The sequence below is a fragment of the Alexandromys fortis genome, unplaced genomic scaffold (assembly GCF_014885135.2).
Source record: "Alexandromys fortis isolate MF-2015 unplaced genomic scaffold, M_Fortis_MF-2015_v1.1 scaffold_9, whole genome shotgun sequence".
Classification (NCBI taxonomy): Eukaryota; Metazoa; Chordata; class Mammalia; order Rodentia; family Cricetidae; genus Alexandromys; species Alexandromys fortis.
Window position 1 is genome coordinate 11,806,717 of NW_026067892.1, and position 15,985 is coordinate 11,822,701.

Sequence of the window (15,985 nt, forward strand, 5' to 3'; positions counted from 1 at the left end):
TCCATCCAGGTCTAGTAAGGTGAGCATCCAAACTGCCTAGGCTCCCACAAAACCAATAGGTGCAGTAGGATCAAAAACCCATTGCCATTGTTCTTGAGGTCTCAGTAGTCCTCCTTGTCCGCTATGTTCAGCGAAACCCGTTTTAACCCAGGCTTTTTCAGACCCAGGCCAGCTGGCCTTGGTGAGTTCCCGATCCCCATTGTCTCAGTGTATGGGTGCACCCCTCCCGGTCCTAAGTTCCTTGCTTGTGCTCTCTCTCCTGCTCCTGATTTGGACCTTGAGATTTCAGTCCGGTGCTCCAATGTGGGTCTCTGCTCTGTCTCCTTTCATCGCCTGATTCAGGAGGATGCCTACAGGATTTTCTTTGGGTTCTCCTTCTTATTTAGCTTCTCTAAGAACCCGAATTATAGGTTCAATGTCCTTTATTTATGGCTAGAAACCAAATATGAGTGAGAACATTCCATGTTCCTCTTTTTAACCCACATCATTCTGGTCTGATAAAAACATTGCCCAGCTGGGCTGTAGTGGCGCACACCTTTAGTCCCAGCACTCTGGAGGTACAGGCAAGTGGATCTCTATGAGTTCGAGGCCAGCCTAGTCTAGAAAAGCTAGTTCCAGGACAGACTCCAAAGCTACACAGAGAAACCTTATCTCGAAAAACAAAACAAGACACATGTACTCACTCATAGGTGGTTTTTAAACATAAAGCAAAGAAAACCAGCCTACAAACCACAATCCCAGAGAACTTAGACAACAATGAGGACACTAAGAGAGACTTACATAGATCTAATCTACATAGGAAATAGGAAGTAGAAAAAGACAAGATCTCCTGAGTAACTTAGGAGCATGGGGACTTTGGGGGAGGGCTGAAGAGAGGAGGGGAGAGACAGGGAGGGAAGCAGAGAAAAATGTAGAGCTCAATATAATCAATAAAAAAAGAAAAAGAAAAAGAAAACAAATAAAACCACATTCTTCCCCATGCCTTGGCCTCTACTTTTCCCCCTACAACAAAACCAAGGCAACAAGAGGTCCAGTCTTGTCTCCTGGCGGTGTGCTGGCTACATTCTGTCTTTTCTCCCAGTGGGAAATGAACTCATTCAGCCCAAAGCCCACTGACATGGGTGCTCCTGAGCGGCAGTTTCAGTTGCCTAGGACAAGCACTGTCTGACTATATTAATGGAAAATTCCAGAAATAACCAATTCATCCCTTTTAAATGGTGTATTGTTGAGTACCTTGAGGGCATCCCGCACCATCCTACTGCATCCCACCATGAGCCGCCACCCCCACACCACAAATTATCCTTCTGTCCAGGTCACTGCTTGTTGTACGTAACACCAAGATCAAAGTCACTCGGTCAGCCTCTGGATAAGTGGTTCTCAACCTTCCTAATGCTGTGACCCTTTATTTCAGTCCCTCATGTTGTGGTGACCCCCAAACACAAAATTATTTTCATTGCTACTTCATAACCATAGCAAAACTACAGTTATGAATTATAATATAAATACCTGTGTTTTCTGATTGTCTTAGGCAACATCTGTGAGAAGGTTGTTTGAGGTCACAACCCACATGTTGAGAACCACTGCTGTAAACAATAAATTCAAGTGCTACAGCCCCAATTGGCTTGTTCCTGAGAAATCCTTCAACTGTAACATTACATAATCCTGCTCACAATGCCCACAACTGGTAGCGATTCCCTCCTAAATGAAGAATTTCCTCCTGGAGAGAGGCTCCCCAAGGTTCAGAAATGAAGTACAACGCACAAGTCTCAGGAAACTCCTAAAACAGAAGATTTATTAGGCCCTCCCCTGGGTCTGCTGACCTGCCTGCAGTCCTGTTCAGGAGTGATGTGGTTTTTACAAGTCCTCAGCTGAGCTGGGCAGGGAGGGCTTTGCAATGACGCTGCTGACGTTGAGTCACCTATGCTCCTGCAAGCAAATTCAGTTAGCAGCCTCACTGAGCTAGATTTGGGAGCAATCATCCCGCATTCCAATGGTTTGATACTGGTGCCCGACAATCCCAAGCCAAGTTTTCATAATTAATAAGAAGTCTCCATGACATTATTTGGGAGCTGGCTGGTGGGACAGAGAAAGACTTGTAACACTTACATAAGGAGACCCTGTCTCCAAAACCCACACACAAAACAGCACATCCTCCCAAATAGGCAGAGTCTGACTGCTGAAATACACCAACCCATTATAGACCTCTCATTTCTCAGTGCTGGGGCTAAGAAGGGGAAAACACCAGGTTTAAAGCCCTTGTTCGCAGGCTAGTTGTGCTAGTAATAGCAAGTATTGTCTGGCTTCCTTTGTGCTTTCTCTCTTTCCATACCTTGGTTCTCGTCCTTGCAGTACTTGAGAACATCAAAACCAGAGCACAGAGAGATGTTAGAGCTTCAGTCTTCCCACCTCCGGCACCCCGGTAGGACATGGAAGCCTTCCCACTGTCTTCTGATGGCCCTCCACCACTGTTGAAGATTGGCACTTAAGATACTATCTTCACCCCATGGTGCCCTTTCTCAAAGACACTGATGTGTTAAGATTTTAGCAGTTTATTAAAGAGCTGCTTTTCACATTAGCTGTCCTCTACATAATTCTAAAATTTCCTAAGTTTTACCCAACGATGCCTTTACCCCCACACGTGAACAAAATGCAACCAGAAGCCATTTACTTTTCCTGTCTCAGTGCAGCTCTAATGTAGTTTCTCTGCACTCGTGTGAGGTTGTCTGGCTTAGCAGAAATCAGTTCTCACACAGCACAGGAAATAGCAGCGAGCCAGCTGCACAGAACAAAGCCCCCAGCAGCTTACACGGAGAGTTCTTTGCACCCAAGTATAACCCGTGCACAAGCCTCCACTTCCCTAACTTTTCTCCACTATATTCTAGTTTAAGTTCCCAAAGATTTAGACAAAAGCTGCAAATTCTTTTTTCGTTAAGTTGCAAATTCTTGGTCAATAACTGACGTTTCTTAATTCTGTAAGCCAGTTATTAGTTACATTAGAGAAACACAAGCTCAGAGGTTCTATTTGAAGCACGGGCCACAGATCTGACTTTCGCCGATGTTTTCCTTCAGTTGGTCATTATCCGTGTGGCTTCAGTGAGTTAAGACCCTTGAATCTGTACTACATCATGGGAAGCACTGTCACATCTCTTCCCGATTTCAACCTACCACTGTGGTACCACTGAAGGCAAAGTTGGAAGGAGATGTGGCTTTATTAGTGACTTTTCCATTGTTGTGATAAAACACCATGACCAAGACAACTTATAGGAGAAAGGTTTCATTTGAGCTTATGGTTCCATTATGGCAGGCATGGTGGAGAGCACTGGATCCTGAGAGCTCACATCTTGAACCTCAAGCACAAGGCAGAGAGAGGGAACTCAAGAGGGCATGAGTCCTTGAGCTCTCAAAGTCCACCTCCAGGGACGTGCTTCCTCCAACAAGGACACACCTCCTAAATTTGCAAAACAGCACCATCATTTGGAGCCCAAATATTCCAATGCCCAAGGCTATGGGGGTAACGTGTCTCATCCAAACCATCACAGTGACAGAGTATCCCATCTTTTGGTATAGGTTTATCCATGCATCACTGTGAGGTGCCCCTTGGGTCATAGAAAACTTGCAAGTGGAAACACCCTCAAAAAATAATTATTTTCCCTTCCACAGACTCAACCAACTACAGATCCTCTTAAGTTGATTTCATTTTGCTAGGGCATACCTTTCAAATTACTCCCCCCAATGAATTCATATATTTCATTGGAGCTGAGGTAACCTCAGGGTTAATGACTGAGAAGCCGCAAGCCAAACTAGCCAAAAGAGAGGAGATGTGAATTACTAAAATTAGAAAGAGCAGAGGTTATCAGATCTCTGGTTTCTTTACCTGAACACCCATAGCTATACACTTTCCTCTAAGAACTGCCATAGCTATATCCCAAAAGTCCTTGTCAGCTGTGCCTCCATTTTCATTTGGTTCTAGGAACTTTCCATTTCCTCCATTCTTCCGTGACCTCCTGGTCATTTGGGACTGTGTTGTTCGGTCTCCGTGCATTGGTGCAGTGTCTGTAGCTTTTCTTGCTATTGACTTCTTGTGTTTACTGGAGTGTGGTCTGATGCATTGGCCGTGTTAACCAGATGAAACGAGATGGGGGAGTGAGGAAGTGTGACATGGGGAGGAACCGAGACAACAGGTCAAACAGGGGAAAGCAGCAAGAGAATCCCAAAGCGTGAAAAAGGCTCCAAAATAAAACTAGATAAATGCAAGAAGACTAACCAATAAAAACAAGAATGCCGGAAAAAGGGAAAGCCAGGGCTGGAGAGATGGCTCTGGGGTTAAAAGTGCATACAGCTCTTGCAAAAGGATTGGGTTGGTCTTCCCTTCTCAGGTAAACCCTCTCTGGAAACTCCCTCCCAGGCATGCCCAGATGTTTGTCTCCTAGGTGATTTGAGCCCTGGCAAGCTGACAGTCAAGAGGAAACATCAAATCCTACCAACATGTTACAAACACGTAAGGTAGAAAGACAGACAGACACAAACGTATACAGACAGACTATGCCTCCCTTCCAAGTCCCCCTTGGAAAAGACACATCTTTTAGATTTGCATCTTTGGACCTGGCCCCGCACTCCCAATGAGAAAGACACACGTCAACAATAAGGCTCTAATCATCATTTACACGCATGCTTAATTGCCTGGAAGAGAGCATTAGGCACACAGGAGCCGGGTACATGCATCACTTTAAGCTATTAATCTAACTCGCTTTGCCTCACACCCATCCCTGCCAGGCAAAGGTTAATAGAGAGTTTATGAAATTCCAAATGCAATTAAGTCTCGGAGGAATCTCAGCTAGAGGCCATGAGGTTTCTATGGCAACCCAAAGGCTCTGGAATAGAGTGGGGAGTGGGGGTTGATGTGAAGGCTAGGTGAGCACATAAATACATCTCCTGTCTTCCTCCTCTTCTGAGTGACGAGAAGCAATGCTGGCTGCATTTGCAAACTGTTGTGCAAAGGAATAGATCAGATTGTTTTTCTAGAACTAAATACATTTTCCCAAGGGTTCCACGGTGATTCTCTGCATAGTCCATATTCTGGTGTGTTGGATGAGAGCCGCGAGTCCTCTCAGGGGAGACTGAAGGAATAGAATGGGTGTTGAGGCTGATGAGTAGAAGCAGTGAATAGCCTTCTCAACTCCAGCTAATGAGGTTTCGCTCGTGATCTCAGAAGCCGCCATCAAGACAATGAGAGACGGTGCGGCCATAATCAGAACTGGTTTTCCTGTCACTAATTGCATAGCGTTAGGGAATTAATCTAGTGAATTAATCATTTCATCTATCTAGCTCTTGCCAAAACGTCGAGTACATCACCAAAACCCAAACCAAAATTGGAGAAAGGGATTTGAGGCCACGGCTCACTCTATACTGCGGGTGCCTCTTTCTTTGCTTAATCTGAGAATTCAGAAATAATCTTAGCTGTTTTCCCTATTAGATTTCCTAATCGTCAGATGACTGCAGATTTTCTGACTCGAATTTTAAAGCCAGATTCATCCTGTGCTATCTTGGCCCACGCTGCCGAGTTCTTAACTCGTTTCGCATTTGCCAAGCAGCTTCAGGTCAGCCGTGAGTCCCAGCTTAGGTGGGGTCTGTCCCATGCATTGTGAGCTATCAGCCCAGTGGCTCTGCGGTCAAGAATAGCAGCATGCACCTGCATGCACCCTATGGGTCTGTGTACTGAAAGCCTAGAAGAAAGAGTTAACAAAATTTACACGGGAGTCCCAGCATATCGATTATAATAAAGAACTAGAGACTGAGAGATGGCTCCGTGGTTAAGGCACTTCCTGTTCTAGAAGACCTAAGCTTGGTCCCCGGCTCCCACCTCCAGTGTCTTACAACTAACTGCCTGCAAGTCCAGCTCCAGGGCATCAGGTACCCTCTGCTGGTTTCTACAGGTACCTTACACACGTGGGTCAACCTAAGAACATGTGTTCTTTCTCCCAAGCACCACACACACCACCACCAAGAACAACTAAACAAAAGCCCCAAAGCCAACATTTTAGAAACAAGGCTTGCTGACCTGTGCCCATGTCATCTGCATGACCCCAGTGATGCTCAGAGAGATGCTTATTGCATCTTACAGAGGGGTTCTACAAAGCCATATCTCCCAGCCTTCCACCCTCCAGGGTGATCTGCAGGCACAAGGTTAGGACTGACCCCTGTTTACACCTAGATAAAGGTCAGTGGATGGAATCCAGCCATTTATTTCCAGTGGTAAAAGCTACCTCTGTCACATCGTGTTTTTAAATAAAACCATAAACTTTCCCCTGGCCTGATTTAAGTCTCTGGTTCAGCCCCCATTCATCCACGAATTGCTCTTGGCTTTCTGGTCTTCCCCCTTGCCATGCACACAGAAGGGTGAGTCTCTTCCATGAAGCTCCTGTACCCCCCGACTTTTCTGTCACTCAGACAGCATCATACAGGGTGGCACTCTCATTTTGCTCTGTGATCACAGGTTTCTGCAGTCACTGGGTCCCAAAAAAACCCTTAACAATTCCAGGATACCTTCCAGATGACTCTGTGTGAGTCACACTGTTAACTAATTCGTAATTTACATTGTTCCTTGCACTCCCTACCCGCAATTAATATTTTTTTGAGACAGAGTTTTATTATGTAGTCTTGACTGTCCTGAGACTCCACTATGTAAGTCAGGCTGGCCTGAAACGCAAACAGACCCACCTGCCTCTGCCTCCCAAGAGCTGAGATTAAAGGTGCAGGACACCACAACCCCCAAAAGATTTTGAACTTTGAGTTATCTCATCATGATGATAACAATGAGTCTCCTGATGGCCAGAGTCGTGGAGGAAATGGCCACGCTTCCAGGGTGAGACCCCTGATGGCCTTTCATGAGCCCTTGGCATTATGCAATCACATATTGGAAGTCCTGTGAAAAACCTGAGTCAGCTTTGCAAAGTTGTGCATCAAAGGCCTCAGTGTTAAGCACGCTGTGTTCCATAAGTACACTGGCCGGCAGGCCACCTGAGTCTAGACCTGAAGTTGGTATTTGATGGATGGCAAAGTCCCAGTGTCCTATCTATGTCCATGATGAGCACCATGACCATAAGGAACTTAGGTCATAAGGGAGAAAAGGGTTTATTTCATCCTACAGCTTATAGTCTATCTTGAAGTAAGGACTCAGGGCAGAAACTGAAGGCGGGAATGGAAGCAGAGACCATGAAGGAACCTCTGCTTACTGCCTTGCTCCCGAAGCTCACACGCAGTTACTTCTCTTACGCCTCCCAGGATCACCTACCAAGAGGCTGGGGTTCTCACATCAATCATCAATGGACAAAATGGCTGACAGGGCCCACGGGTGCGGGTCCGTTCTATCTTGACCAAAGGTCGAGAGTTGGAACTTCTGTTCTCTCAAGGTTATTGTCAACAGGTGTGGCTAATATCCAGACCTTGTATTTCAGGAATAGAGAAGTAGATATGTTTCTACCTCAAACAAAAATCTAAGGACACAACCAGGTTCCTATTCCCTTAGGAAGGTAACAATGGGTTCCACACAGGGAGTGGTTTGCCCACCGAATGTTTTGGTCTAGGGCATGAGTGTTATTTGTCTTGTTTTGGCAAGAGAAAGTTTAACTAAGAATGTAGCCCATAATCCTTCAACTGGCTTGTTGGTTCCTTGCATCATGAAAATGCAGTTTTTATCTTAAATACCTGATCTTTTGGGGTCAGGTATTTAAGTAAGTGGAAATTATAGATGGGTGATTGTTGGGGAATATTATTTTAAGGTGTGTTACTTTTGTCTATGCTGTATTTGATTAACTGTGAAGCTGTGATTCTTTGTCTGTCTAAAAACACCTAATGGTCCTAATAATGAGTTGAGCAGACAATAGAGAGTCAGGAGCAAGGATAGGCGGGGCTGGCAGGAAAAAAGTACAAATAGAAGGAGAAACTAGAACAGCGAGCAAGAGAACAAGGAGAGGAGGACATCAGAGGCCAGCCACCCCGCTACACAGCAAGCCATGGAGAAAGAAGTAAAGAAAGGTATACAGAAACAGAGGAGGATAAAAGCCCAGAGGCAAAAGGCAGCTGGGATAATTTAAGATAAGAAAAGCTGCCCAAAACGCAGCCCTCAGAGATTTGTGTGGATCTGTGTCTTGCTTCAACAGTGTTTGGGCGGAACAAACTGGAGGCCTCTGTTTGTTAGCTTCCAGCCGCTCTTCATTCTCCCCAGTTGCAGCCTCTGGAACCATCTTCTCCCCGCCTACAGCTCCTAGGACAGCCAGCACCGTCTCTTTGAGGTTAGCTCCAGACTGCATCTCAGCCATGACCCCCCCCCCCAGGTTCGTCAGAGTTATTCCACCGAAGTGGAGGCTGCCATGAACCACCTGGTCAACCTGCACCTGCGGGCCTCCTGCACCTACCTCTCTCTGGACTACTATTTTGGTCAGGATGACATGGCTCCGGGGGAGGGGGGGGGGGTGTGGGCCACGTCTGTGAATTGGCTGAGGAGAAGCCCGAAGGCACCAAGCGTCTCCTCAAGCTGCACCTGCATCATTATACTGGCAGTCAACTCTCTGCATTCAACTCGCCAAGTAGAAACCTTCGGAGGACCATCGCTCAATGTGGGCATCACCTAACCTTCCACTTCCTTTAGGGACAATCATGTAGCCATCAGAGAACAGTCAATGTCCTGATGATTTTGCACTTAAGAAGAATTGTGCTTTTGTTTAAGTATTAGCCTGGACTTGAGCACAAGATAGGGAGTTGTCACACACGCGTGCGCATGTGCACACACACACACACACACACACACACACAGCACATATGCAAATTCAGGCAGTATGCTCAAACAAGTAAGATTTAAAAAACAGCAACAACAACTTAAGACGATTGTGCTCAAGCTCCACAAATACAATGAAACTTACTAATGTGGTCATGGAAGTAAATGTAATAATAAATATCCATTGTCAGTAAGTGTTATATTCCATGACCTTTGGCCTTGGTAGCATTAACGGGGAAGGAACCCTGAACAGTGGTGTGTCTTGTTCAGGGTCATGCTGACCACCAGAAGAGAAGGAACGAGAATACACCTCCTTCGATTGCTGGCTCATTTCAGCCTGCCCTCAGTCTGGAATCATTCTGGATTGTAGACTCCGGCAGTTCAAGTGCTTGTTTGACACCACTGGCTCTCAAGCTGGCTCAACTCAAAGTCAAAAGTCTAAGAAGAGCTCACGTCTGAGGACCCGGCTCTCATCGCTTTGCTCGCTAAGGCCCCGAGTGGGAAGATTTTCTTCGGTTTCCCCAGGAGACTCTGCTGTGCAGCTAAGGATAATAACCCCTGTTTTTATCTTCTCCTACATAAAATAATTAGCTATAATTTAAAGTCTCCATATCTTTTGCTGCTCATGATGAGGAGGAATCACTTGGGGGGGCAGGAAGGGGGAGAGTGACATGGTTCATCTCCTTTATAGGGATGCTCAGTCCCAAATGCTTGCACGCTAAACTGCACCTGCTGGTCACGTCCCTGAGACATTTATGAGGAAGAAAAGGTCCAGAAGGTGTTCAAGGGAGTGATAATGGATTGGCCACCAAGTGAGTTCTCAGCTAGCCGCTGGGGAGAGGAGCCATCAGATTCACTCAAGCTCCTGACTGTGATCCCAATACAGGTATTCCCACCCAGTCCCGAATTCACATTTTTTACAGTATAAAAATAAAAATGAAGCCGGCCAGCAGTAATCGGGAACACAACACTGACCCCAAGTGGCAGGAAATGTAATTTTTATCTTCTGTGTTCCCCCAAAAGAGGTGAGAGTCCAGCGGGCTATGGGAACAAAGCCCTTCCGTTTCCTTCATTATCTTTGATGAGCCTGATACAGCTAGGGCTGGCTGATGGCCGGTGCCTGCTCTCACCTCAGCATCCCACACGGCCACCAAAGTATGTCTCATGGTCAACGCACCTGAGTGAAATTGATTGCTTTTAGCTTAAACAGAAGTTATCGACACCCTAAATGCTTTTGCCAAAAATATTCTAAAGAGAGTTTTTGACTCAAAATCTTGAAACCCTTTTCTGGGTTTAGATGCTGAAAACTCAGGTGGAACCGTGTCCCTAAGACAAAACGCACGTCCCGGAGGCTCAAGCCCGCGCCATGAGGTACCTCCCATCCCTTCTTGGCCATCTGAATGTGCTCACTTACTGTTGTGGCTGATGTGCTTACAGTATTGTGCTGCAGGAAGCCATGCAAGCTGCAGTATAACCTCTGAGTCCGAGCAGCAGTGGGGGGAAACACAGATGTGGGGATGCTGCATGAAACGCAGAGTCCCTATCTGTGAGGTCACTCCACGTCTTGTACCCCGACACTGAACGTGTCAGCCACAACAGTAGGTGAACACATTCAGGTGGCCAAGAAGGGATGGGGAGCAGCAGTGGGGGAGACGCAGATGTGGGGGTGCCGTGGGGGTCACGGAGTCCCTATCTTCTAAGATCAAGGCTTTGAAGTAGAGGATGACAGGTAGGGAAACCGAGTCTGTTACCAAGCCAGTGGTACAGAGTGGGCATGAGGAGGACAGAGAGTATCAGCAAGGGCAGATGTCAGGGCCTTTGAAAAGTCCGCCCCCCCTCCTCCCCAGGTCTCCAATCATCTTGAAACCCCAATTCTGGTCTGCCCTCTTCAGATAATCTTGCCTATTATCAACATCCCTACTTAAAATATTTGCATCTCTTTCTATTTGGGTGCATTTTATAATCACTTGAAAGCATTTGTTTGCACCAGATCTCTCGCCAGCCATCCCCTGGTTTCCTAGGAAATAAATGATGGGCTATGGAGACTCGCTTGCATCCATGGAAAAGCAGCCTTTGCGACCGATTCCTCATTGCTCCTTGTACTTAACTCCATTTAAATTAACTAGGACTTGATTTTCAAATTAACATCCTCAAGGGGAAATGCATTACGTCACGGCTTTTCATTTGGAAAGCCACGATATGCTCATTACCGCCTTAATGTTCGTCTGGTGCCACGTCCACAGCAGTGACTGCCGTGTAGTGACAAAATGCCTCTGCGCTGGCTTTCGCCTGCTGAAGGATTGGGGTTAGAGCTTCCTGGAGCGAAGCCCCAGGTGGTCCCCTGGCAATCAGTGGTCAAGATAGGACCTGATGCCTTAGGCAGATCTCGTATCTGGAAATGGCCTTGAGAGCGAGCCCTCCTGGCACCCTGCATGATCTTTCTCTGTATTTCTTATCTTTCCTGTTTTCAGCTGACTGCTCACCAAGAAATCAAAGTATGTCCTTGGCTCGGCCCCACCGTTCTTTAAGCAGTCCTTGAGGAACTGAAGCATGCCCCACGCCACATGAGCCTTGGAAACTTTATTAATAATAAAACAGAAGAATAAAAGACTATATAGACAAAAGCTAGACCCAGGACTCTGAGAACTAGTCCCCCACGGTAGAATATGGTTAGTGGTGTGAGACAGAATTCTAAGAGACAAAACTAAAAGTCCTTGCCAACACCTTGAGCACGTAGAAGGAGTTCTATTTTGATTATGCTTAGCCTTGATTTATGTCTGGAACCCTGAATGGGGTGATGCAGTGAGCCTGCCAAGTTCTTTGATCTGTTTTGTACATAAACTGAAGCTTTGCAGAAGTAAAATTGCAGCAGATTTTCACTACCAGTGTGTCTGTCTGTCATTCCCTTGCGTCGTATCCTGGCTATCCTATCCTTCACCCTGTTCTCCCGTGGATAGTGGTCTCCAAGAGGGACGGTCCGCGGCAGTCTGGTTATTAAAGTGATCACTCATGTGGTAAGACAGCAGCCGGAATCCAGGCCAGTGACAAGTGCGGAAGGCCTTCCTTCTTCACACTCTTAGCCACAGCTGTGGCCAGAGTTGGAGTAACTGCAGGAAACAGTCACTCAGATTCACCCACATGACCATAACATTGTTAGGCCTGTCGGGACTCACACTCTGACCCCAGCATCACTAGCATGGTGTTGCCCTCCTTTGACTTTAGGATTGAAGGGTGCATCTTCAATTCAAAATGAATGCCTCTCTTATTTTGGGGAACAGATTGGCTCAGAGAAGTCTTTGGGATGTATTTCAGGAGTATTTGAGATGGGAACCTCTGCAGAGGCTTTCGGGTCAGAATGGTGTTCCCGTAATTCAAATATTGGGAACTTAATCTCTCCGCAGTACTGTTGGCGGATGGGCCCTTCGGAAATGTTCTCATTATCAATGGATTCATTCCATTATAAAATGACCTGGTGATGAAGTCTGCTGACTCCTTGCCTTTCACCTTCCACCTTGTGAGAAAACCTGACGGATCCCTAAAGCTAGGACAGCGAGCCTAGCCAAACGCGCGAGCTTCAGGTTCAGGGAGAGACCCTGTCTCAAACAAATACAGGTTGAGAGTGATGGAGGAAGACACCTGGTGTGCCCTGGCCTCCACAGGCATGCACACACACTTACACATGTGTGTGAGCACAAACACATGCACACTATACACATAAAAACACAATTTTAAAAAATCAATAGAAACCAGAGGCTCTACCTGTTCCAAACATAGAGACAGAACTACACGCTTCAAGAGTGCTATGAGCCTTGGAACTTGTGGGCTGTAAGGGAGGATGTAGGAGGGGCAGACGGACAGGCGGGCAGGCAGTGGACCTCCCCTCCTTGTGTCACCTGATCTTATTAACCTGAAGGCCATTATCTTCACCCAGTCCTGCTGTGACTAGTTGAAACTACAGCCACAAGACTGGCAGCTTCATTGAGACACCAAGAAGGAAAAAGGGACCAAGAACTTACCCCACAGTCGATCTTTGTAAAGAACTTCCCAGTGTCCGGCCGCAAGTGAAGTCACGTGACCAAAGCATGCCTCACGTGACCAGTGAGCGCCCACCCCCAGCAGCCAGAGACAAGCTCAGGGCAAGGACTAAGGATTGCAAGGGCTCCAGGGCAAGGACTAAGGATTGCAAGGGCTCCAGACTGGCGGGTACCCAGGAAGGATGAGGTGGTATCTAGCTAGTTCCGTTTCTAAAAGAATACCCTGAGTTGAGCGAGGCGTGGGCAATAAATGTTTAATATCAGCCGAAGTGCCGGAATGTTCTCATAAAACTTGAAGATGCTCTTCCTGGGCCCACAGAGAACACGCTGTGCGCGTTTGGACTATCAGTTCTCCTTAGGGAACATAGGGAGGGACATCTTTCTGGCCGGGCTCCTCTACCCTGGCCTTTCTGAGCTGCTTCAGGAGTTACTGTCCCATACCCTTTGTGCTCCGTACCCGGTTTGGTCCCCAATAACTGAAGCCTCTACAAGTCCACATATTACCCGATCACACCGCTGGTAACTAAAATGTGACAGCATCCCCTGGTACCCCCCACCCATGAGGGTCTCCTCCTCCATCCTGCGCGATTTAAAGGGTCACAACGCCATTGTTGCTCTGTCTTAAGAGTTTGCCTCCTTGGAAAACTGACAATCCGACTTCCGTCAGGACCACCCACAGAGGAGGCAATTCTGGCTTGGAGGGTGGAACACAAGGTCGGTAGCCACAGCTAGCTGGCAGCCTATCATGATTGCTCTGTCATTTAACAATCACAGGGGTGTTTAATTTCACCATAGTCTAGTTGTTTTAACTGTGTAGGTCCTTGCTACTCAAAATTTGGTCTGGCAGTCAAGGCGTGACCTGGTAGTCTGTTAGCTTAGCCCCAGCTCCCCTACCCTCCAACCCAGTAATCCAGACCCAGCCCTTGAACGTGCTCCCCAGGTGATAGCTGTTGCGTGTACTGGCATCTCAGAAGGGTGATCCGGCTCCCAATTTGACAGCCGGGTCAGCTTTCGCACTGATTTTTGAGTGACAGTGACCGCCCCTGCCTGGTGACTCACAGTTCCACCCACTCTGCCACAGGTGCTGCCACAGGCACCCTGAGAGGCTGGGCCTCGGGTTTCCATTTTACCAATCAGGAGGTCAAGGCCCCAAGCACTGGGGCCCAATTTGTAAAGTCAGAAAGCAGCTGCAGAAGCAGGACGCAAGCCTGTGTGCCGGACGCTGTTCTCACCACCCTGAGGCTCCCAGTCTTGGATCAATCATCTGTTACTCAACATCCGTCCTGATTAATTGCTTAATCTGCATACATGTAAATCACCTATGGCCCCCTGACTTTTTGTTTTTGTTTTTTTGAGACAGTGGTTCTATGTGTAGCCCTGACTGTCCTGGTACTCACTCTGTAGACCAGGCTGGCCTCACAATCACGGAGATCTACCTGCCTCTGCCTTCTGGGATTAAAGGGGTGCGCCATTCCCACCCAGGCCCTGACTTCCTTTTAATCAGCCCCTAACTGGTCCTTGTTATTGCTCAGCTCCTCTACCCTACAAAGCCCAGGCTCTTTGGACCTCAGGCAGCAGCTAGCAGGACCTCAACTGGCCAGCAGCATGACCCTCTGCAGTTCAGCCAAGCCTTACTTGAAAACATCCTGGAAGTGAGCCTCTCATCCGGGTCCTGCTGAGAATGTAAGCTGCCCTTGAGCTGTCAATCCAGACAGTCCACTCACCCAACAGCATCAGGACACCTGATCTGCTCCAGGTCCCACTGTGTTCAAAACATACTCACATCCATTCTCTTTCAGTTTGTTGCTTCCCAAGGCACCGCTGGAGGAAGTTCCTTTTCATCAGCATTAGAAGCATTGGAGATCGTCACCTGATGTCTCCTGTAATGGAATTTTATCCCATCCTTTTGTGTCCTGTGACAGTGTCAGTGGTATCGACTTATTGTCTGCACTGGACAGTTTCCGGTCTGTCCCTTTGCTCTAAAAGCTGACCTTGAAGGGAGGGAACAAGTGGAAGGATGAAAGGGGAAAGGCGCCAAGTGTTTTTAATTCATTTCCGCCGACTCAGCAGGTACCTTTCAGTTGGTCCTTGAAACCCCGATTCGGGTGCTATTGATCCCTGGAGAGGGCTCTGAGACAGATAGATAAGGAATGAAACCAACTCAGCAAGCGATGGCATCGTAAGAGTGAAGCCATCTCAGCAAGTGATGGATTAGCATCGCGACCCTCCCCAAGGACCCCATTTCTCCCCGGGGTGCCACAGGAGTTCTTTGCTTTCTCTCTAACCTCCATGGGTACCCAGGAATCTCAGCTTTCACATGAGAATGTTGACCCCCAAACCAGGAAATGGCAACGAGAGAGACTGCAAGCCAAGAACACGGAGTGGCTTGACCCCGAAGGTGGCATTGCCACTTCCCCTGGATTCATGCGTTGAAAACCGACATCAAGACTTACTGAGTTCCTCACTGTCCTTCCCCTGAGAAAATGCAGAAGCTCTCTAGTTCCGTGTTGGCTGGTTTCTCATTATGTAGACTGTCTGAGCCATCTTCATTCAATTTATTGCTACATTAGTCGCAAACCTGGCGAGGGAAATACATTAACTTTTAATAACACGCCTTGGGTGAGTGTAGAAATCCATCGCTGCCAGCTCCTTCTCAGCATTTATCCTGAAAAAATCGGGGAAAGATGGGGGGGGCAGGCATTAAATCCTGGGTCTTCTGCAGCTGAGGGAAAGGAGACGCCCAAAACCCATGAGAGAACTTATAAACTATATGTTTGTTGATCCTGTGGAAGCACGGAGCAGTCAGCAGCATGGTGTTAGCAAGCTTCTGATGCCGGGTATATAGTTACTCAAAATCTCAGAAAACCAGGAAAGGAAGGGAGCCACTTCGGATTTCTTTGGGGGTTATTCATCTGAATCCTAACTCTGCTTTCCAAGGTGGGGAGCAATTTTGGTTCTATTGCTATAATAAACTTGAAATTAATTCAAAGTCTAGTTATAACAAGAACCTTGAGAACCCACCGATCATCATCAACAAAGGTTGATGACGCACCTAGGACACCAGATGCTGGCAAGGCAGGCAGGGCCATTTTCAGACATCACGGCACTGCTATGGGTCTCCTAAATGGGTAACAGTGGCTATTGCTGGGCTTCTGAGAAAATGACCGACACCAGACAT

The 15,985-nt window shown here is 47.2% G+C and overlaps 1 protein-coding gene across 1 annotated transcript in view; it reads right to left on the minus strand.

Moving 5' to 3' along the window:
* Fam13c (family with sequence similarity 13 member C) overlaps window positions 1-12,844 on the minus strand; it is a 183,339-nt gene extending 170,495 nt beyond the window's left edge. Inside the window, exon 1 of the mRNA XM_050140337.1 lies at window positions 12,790-12,844. The gene's annotated coding sequence lies outside the window, so the exon portion shown is untranslated. The remainder of the gene's footprint in view (window positions 1-12,789) is intronic.
* Window positions 12,845-15,985: the final 3,141 nt, after the last annotated feature.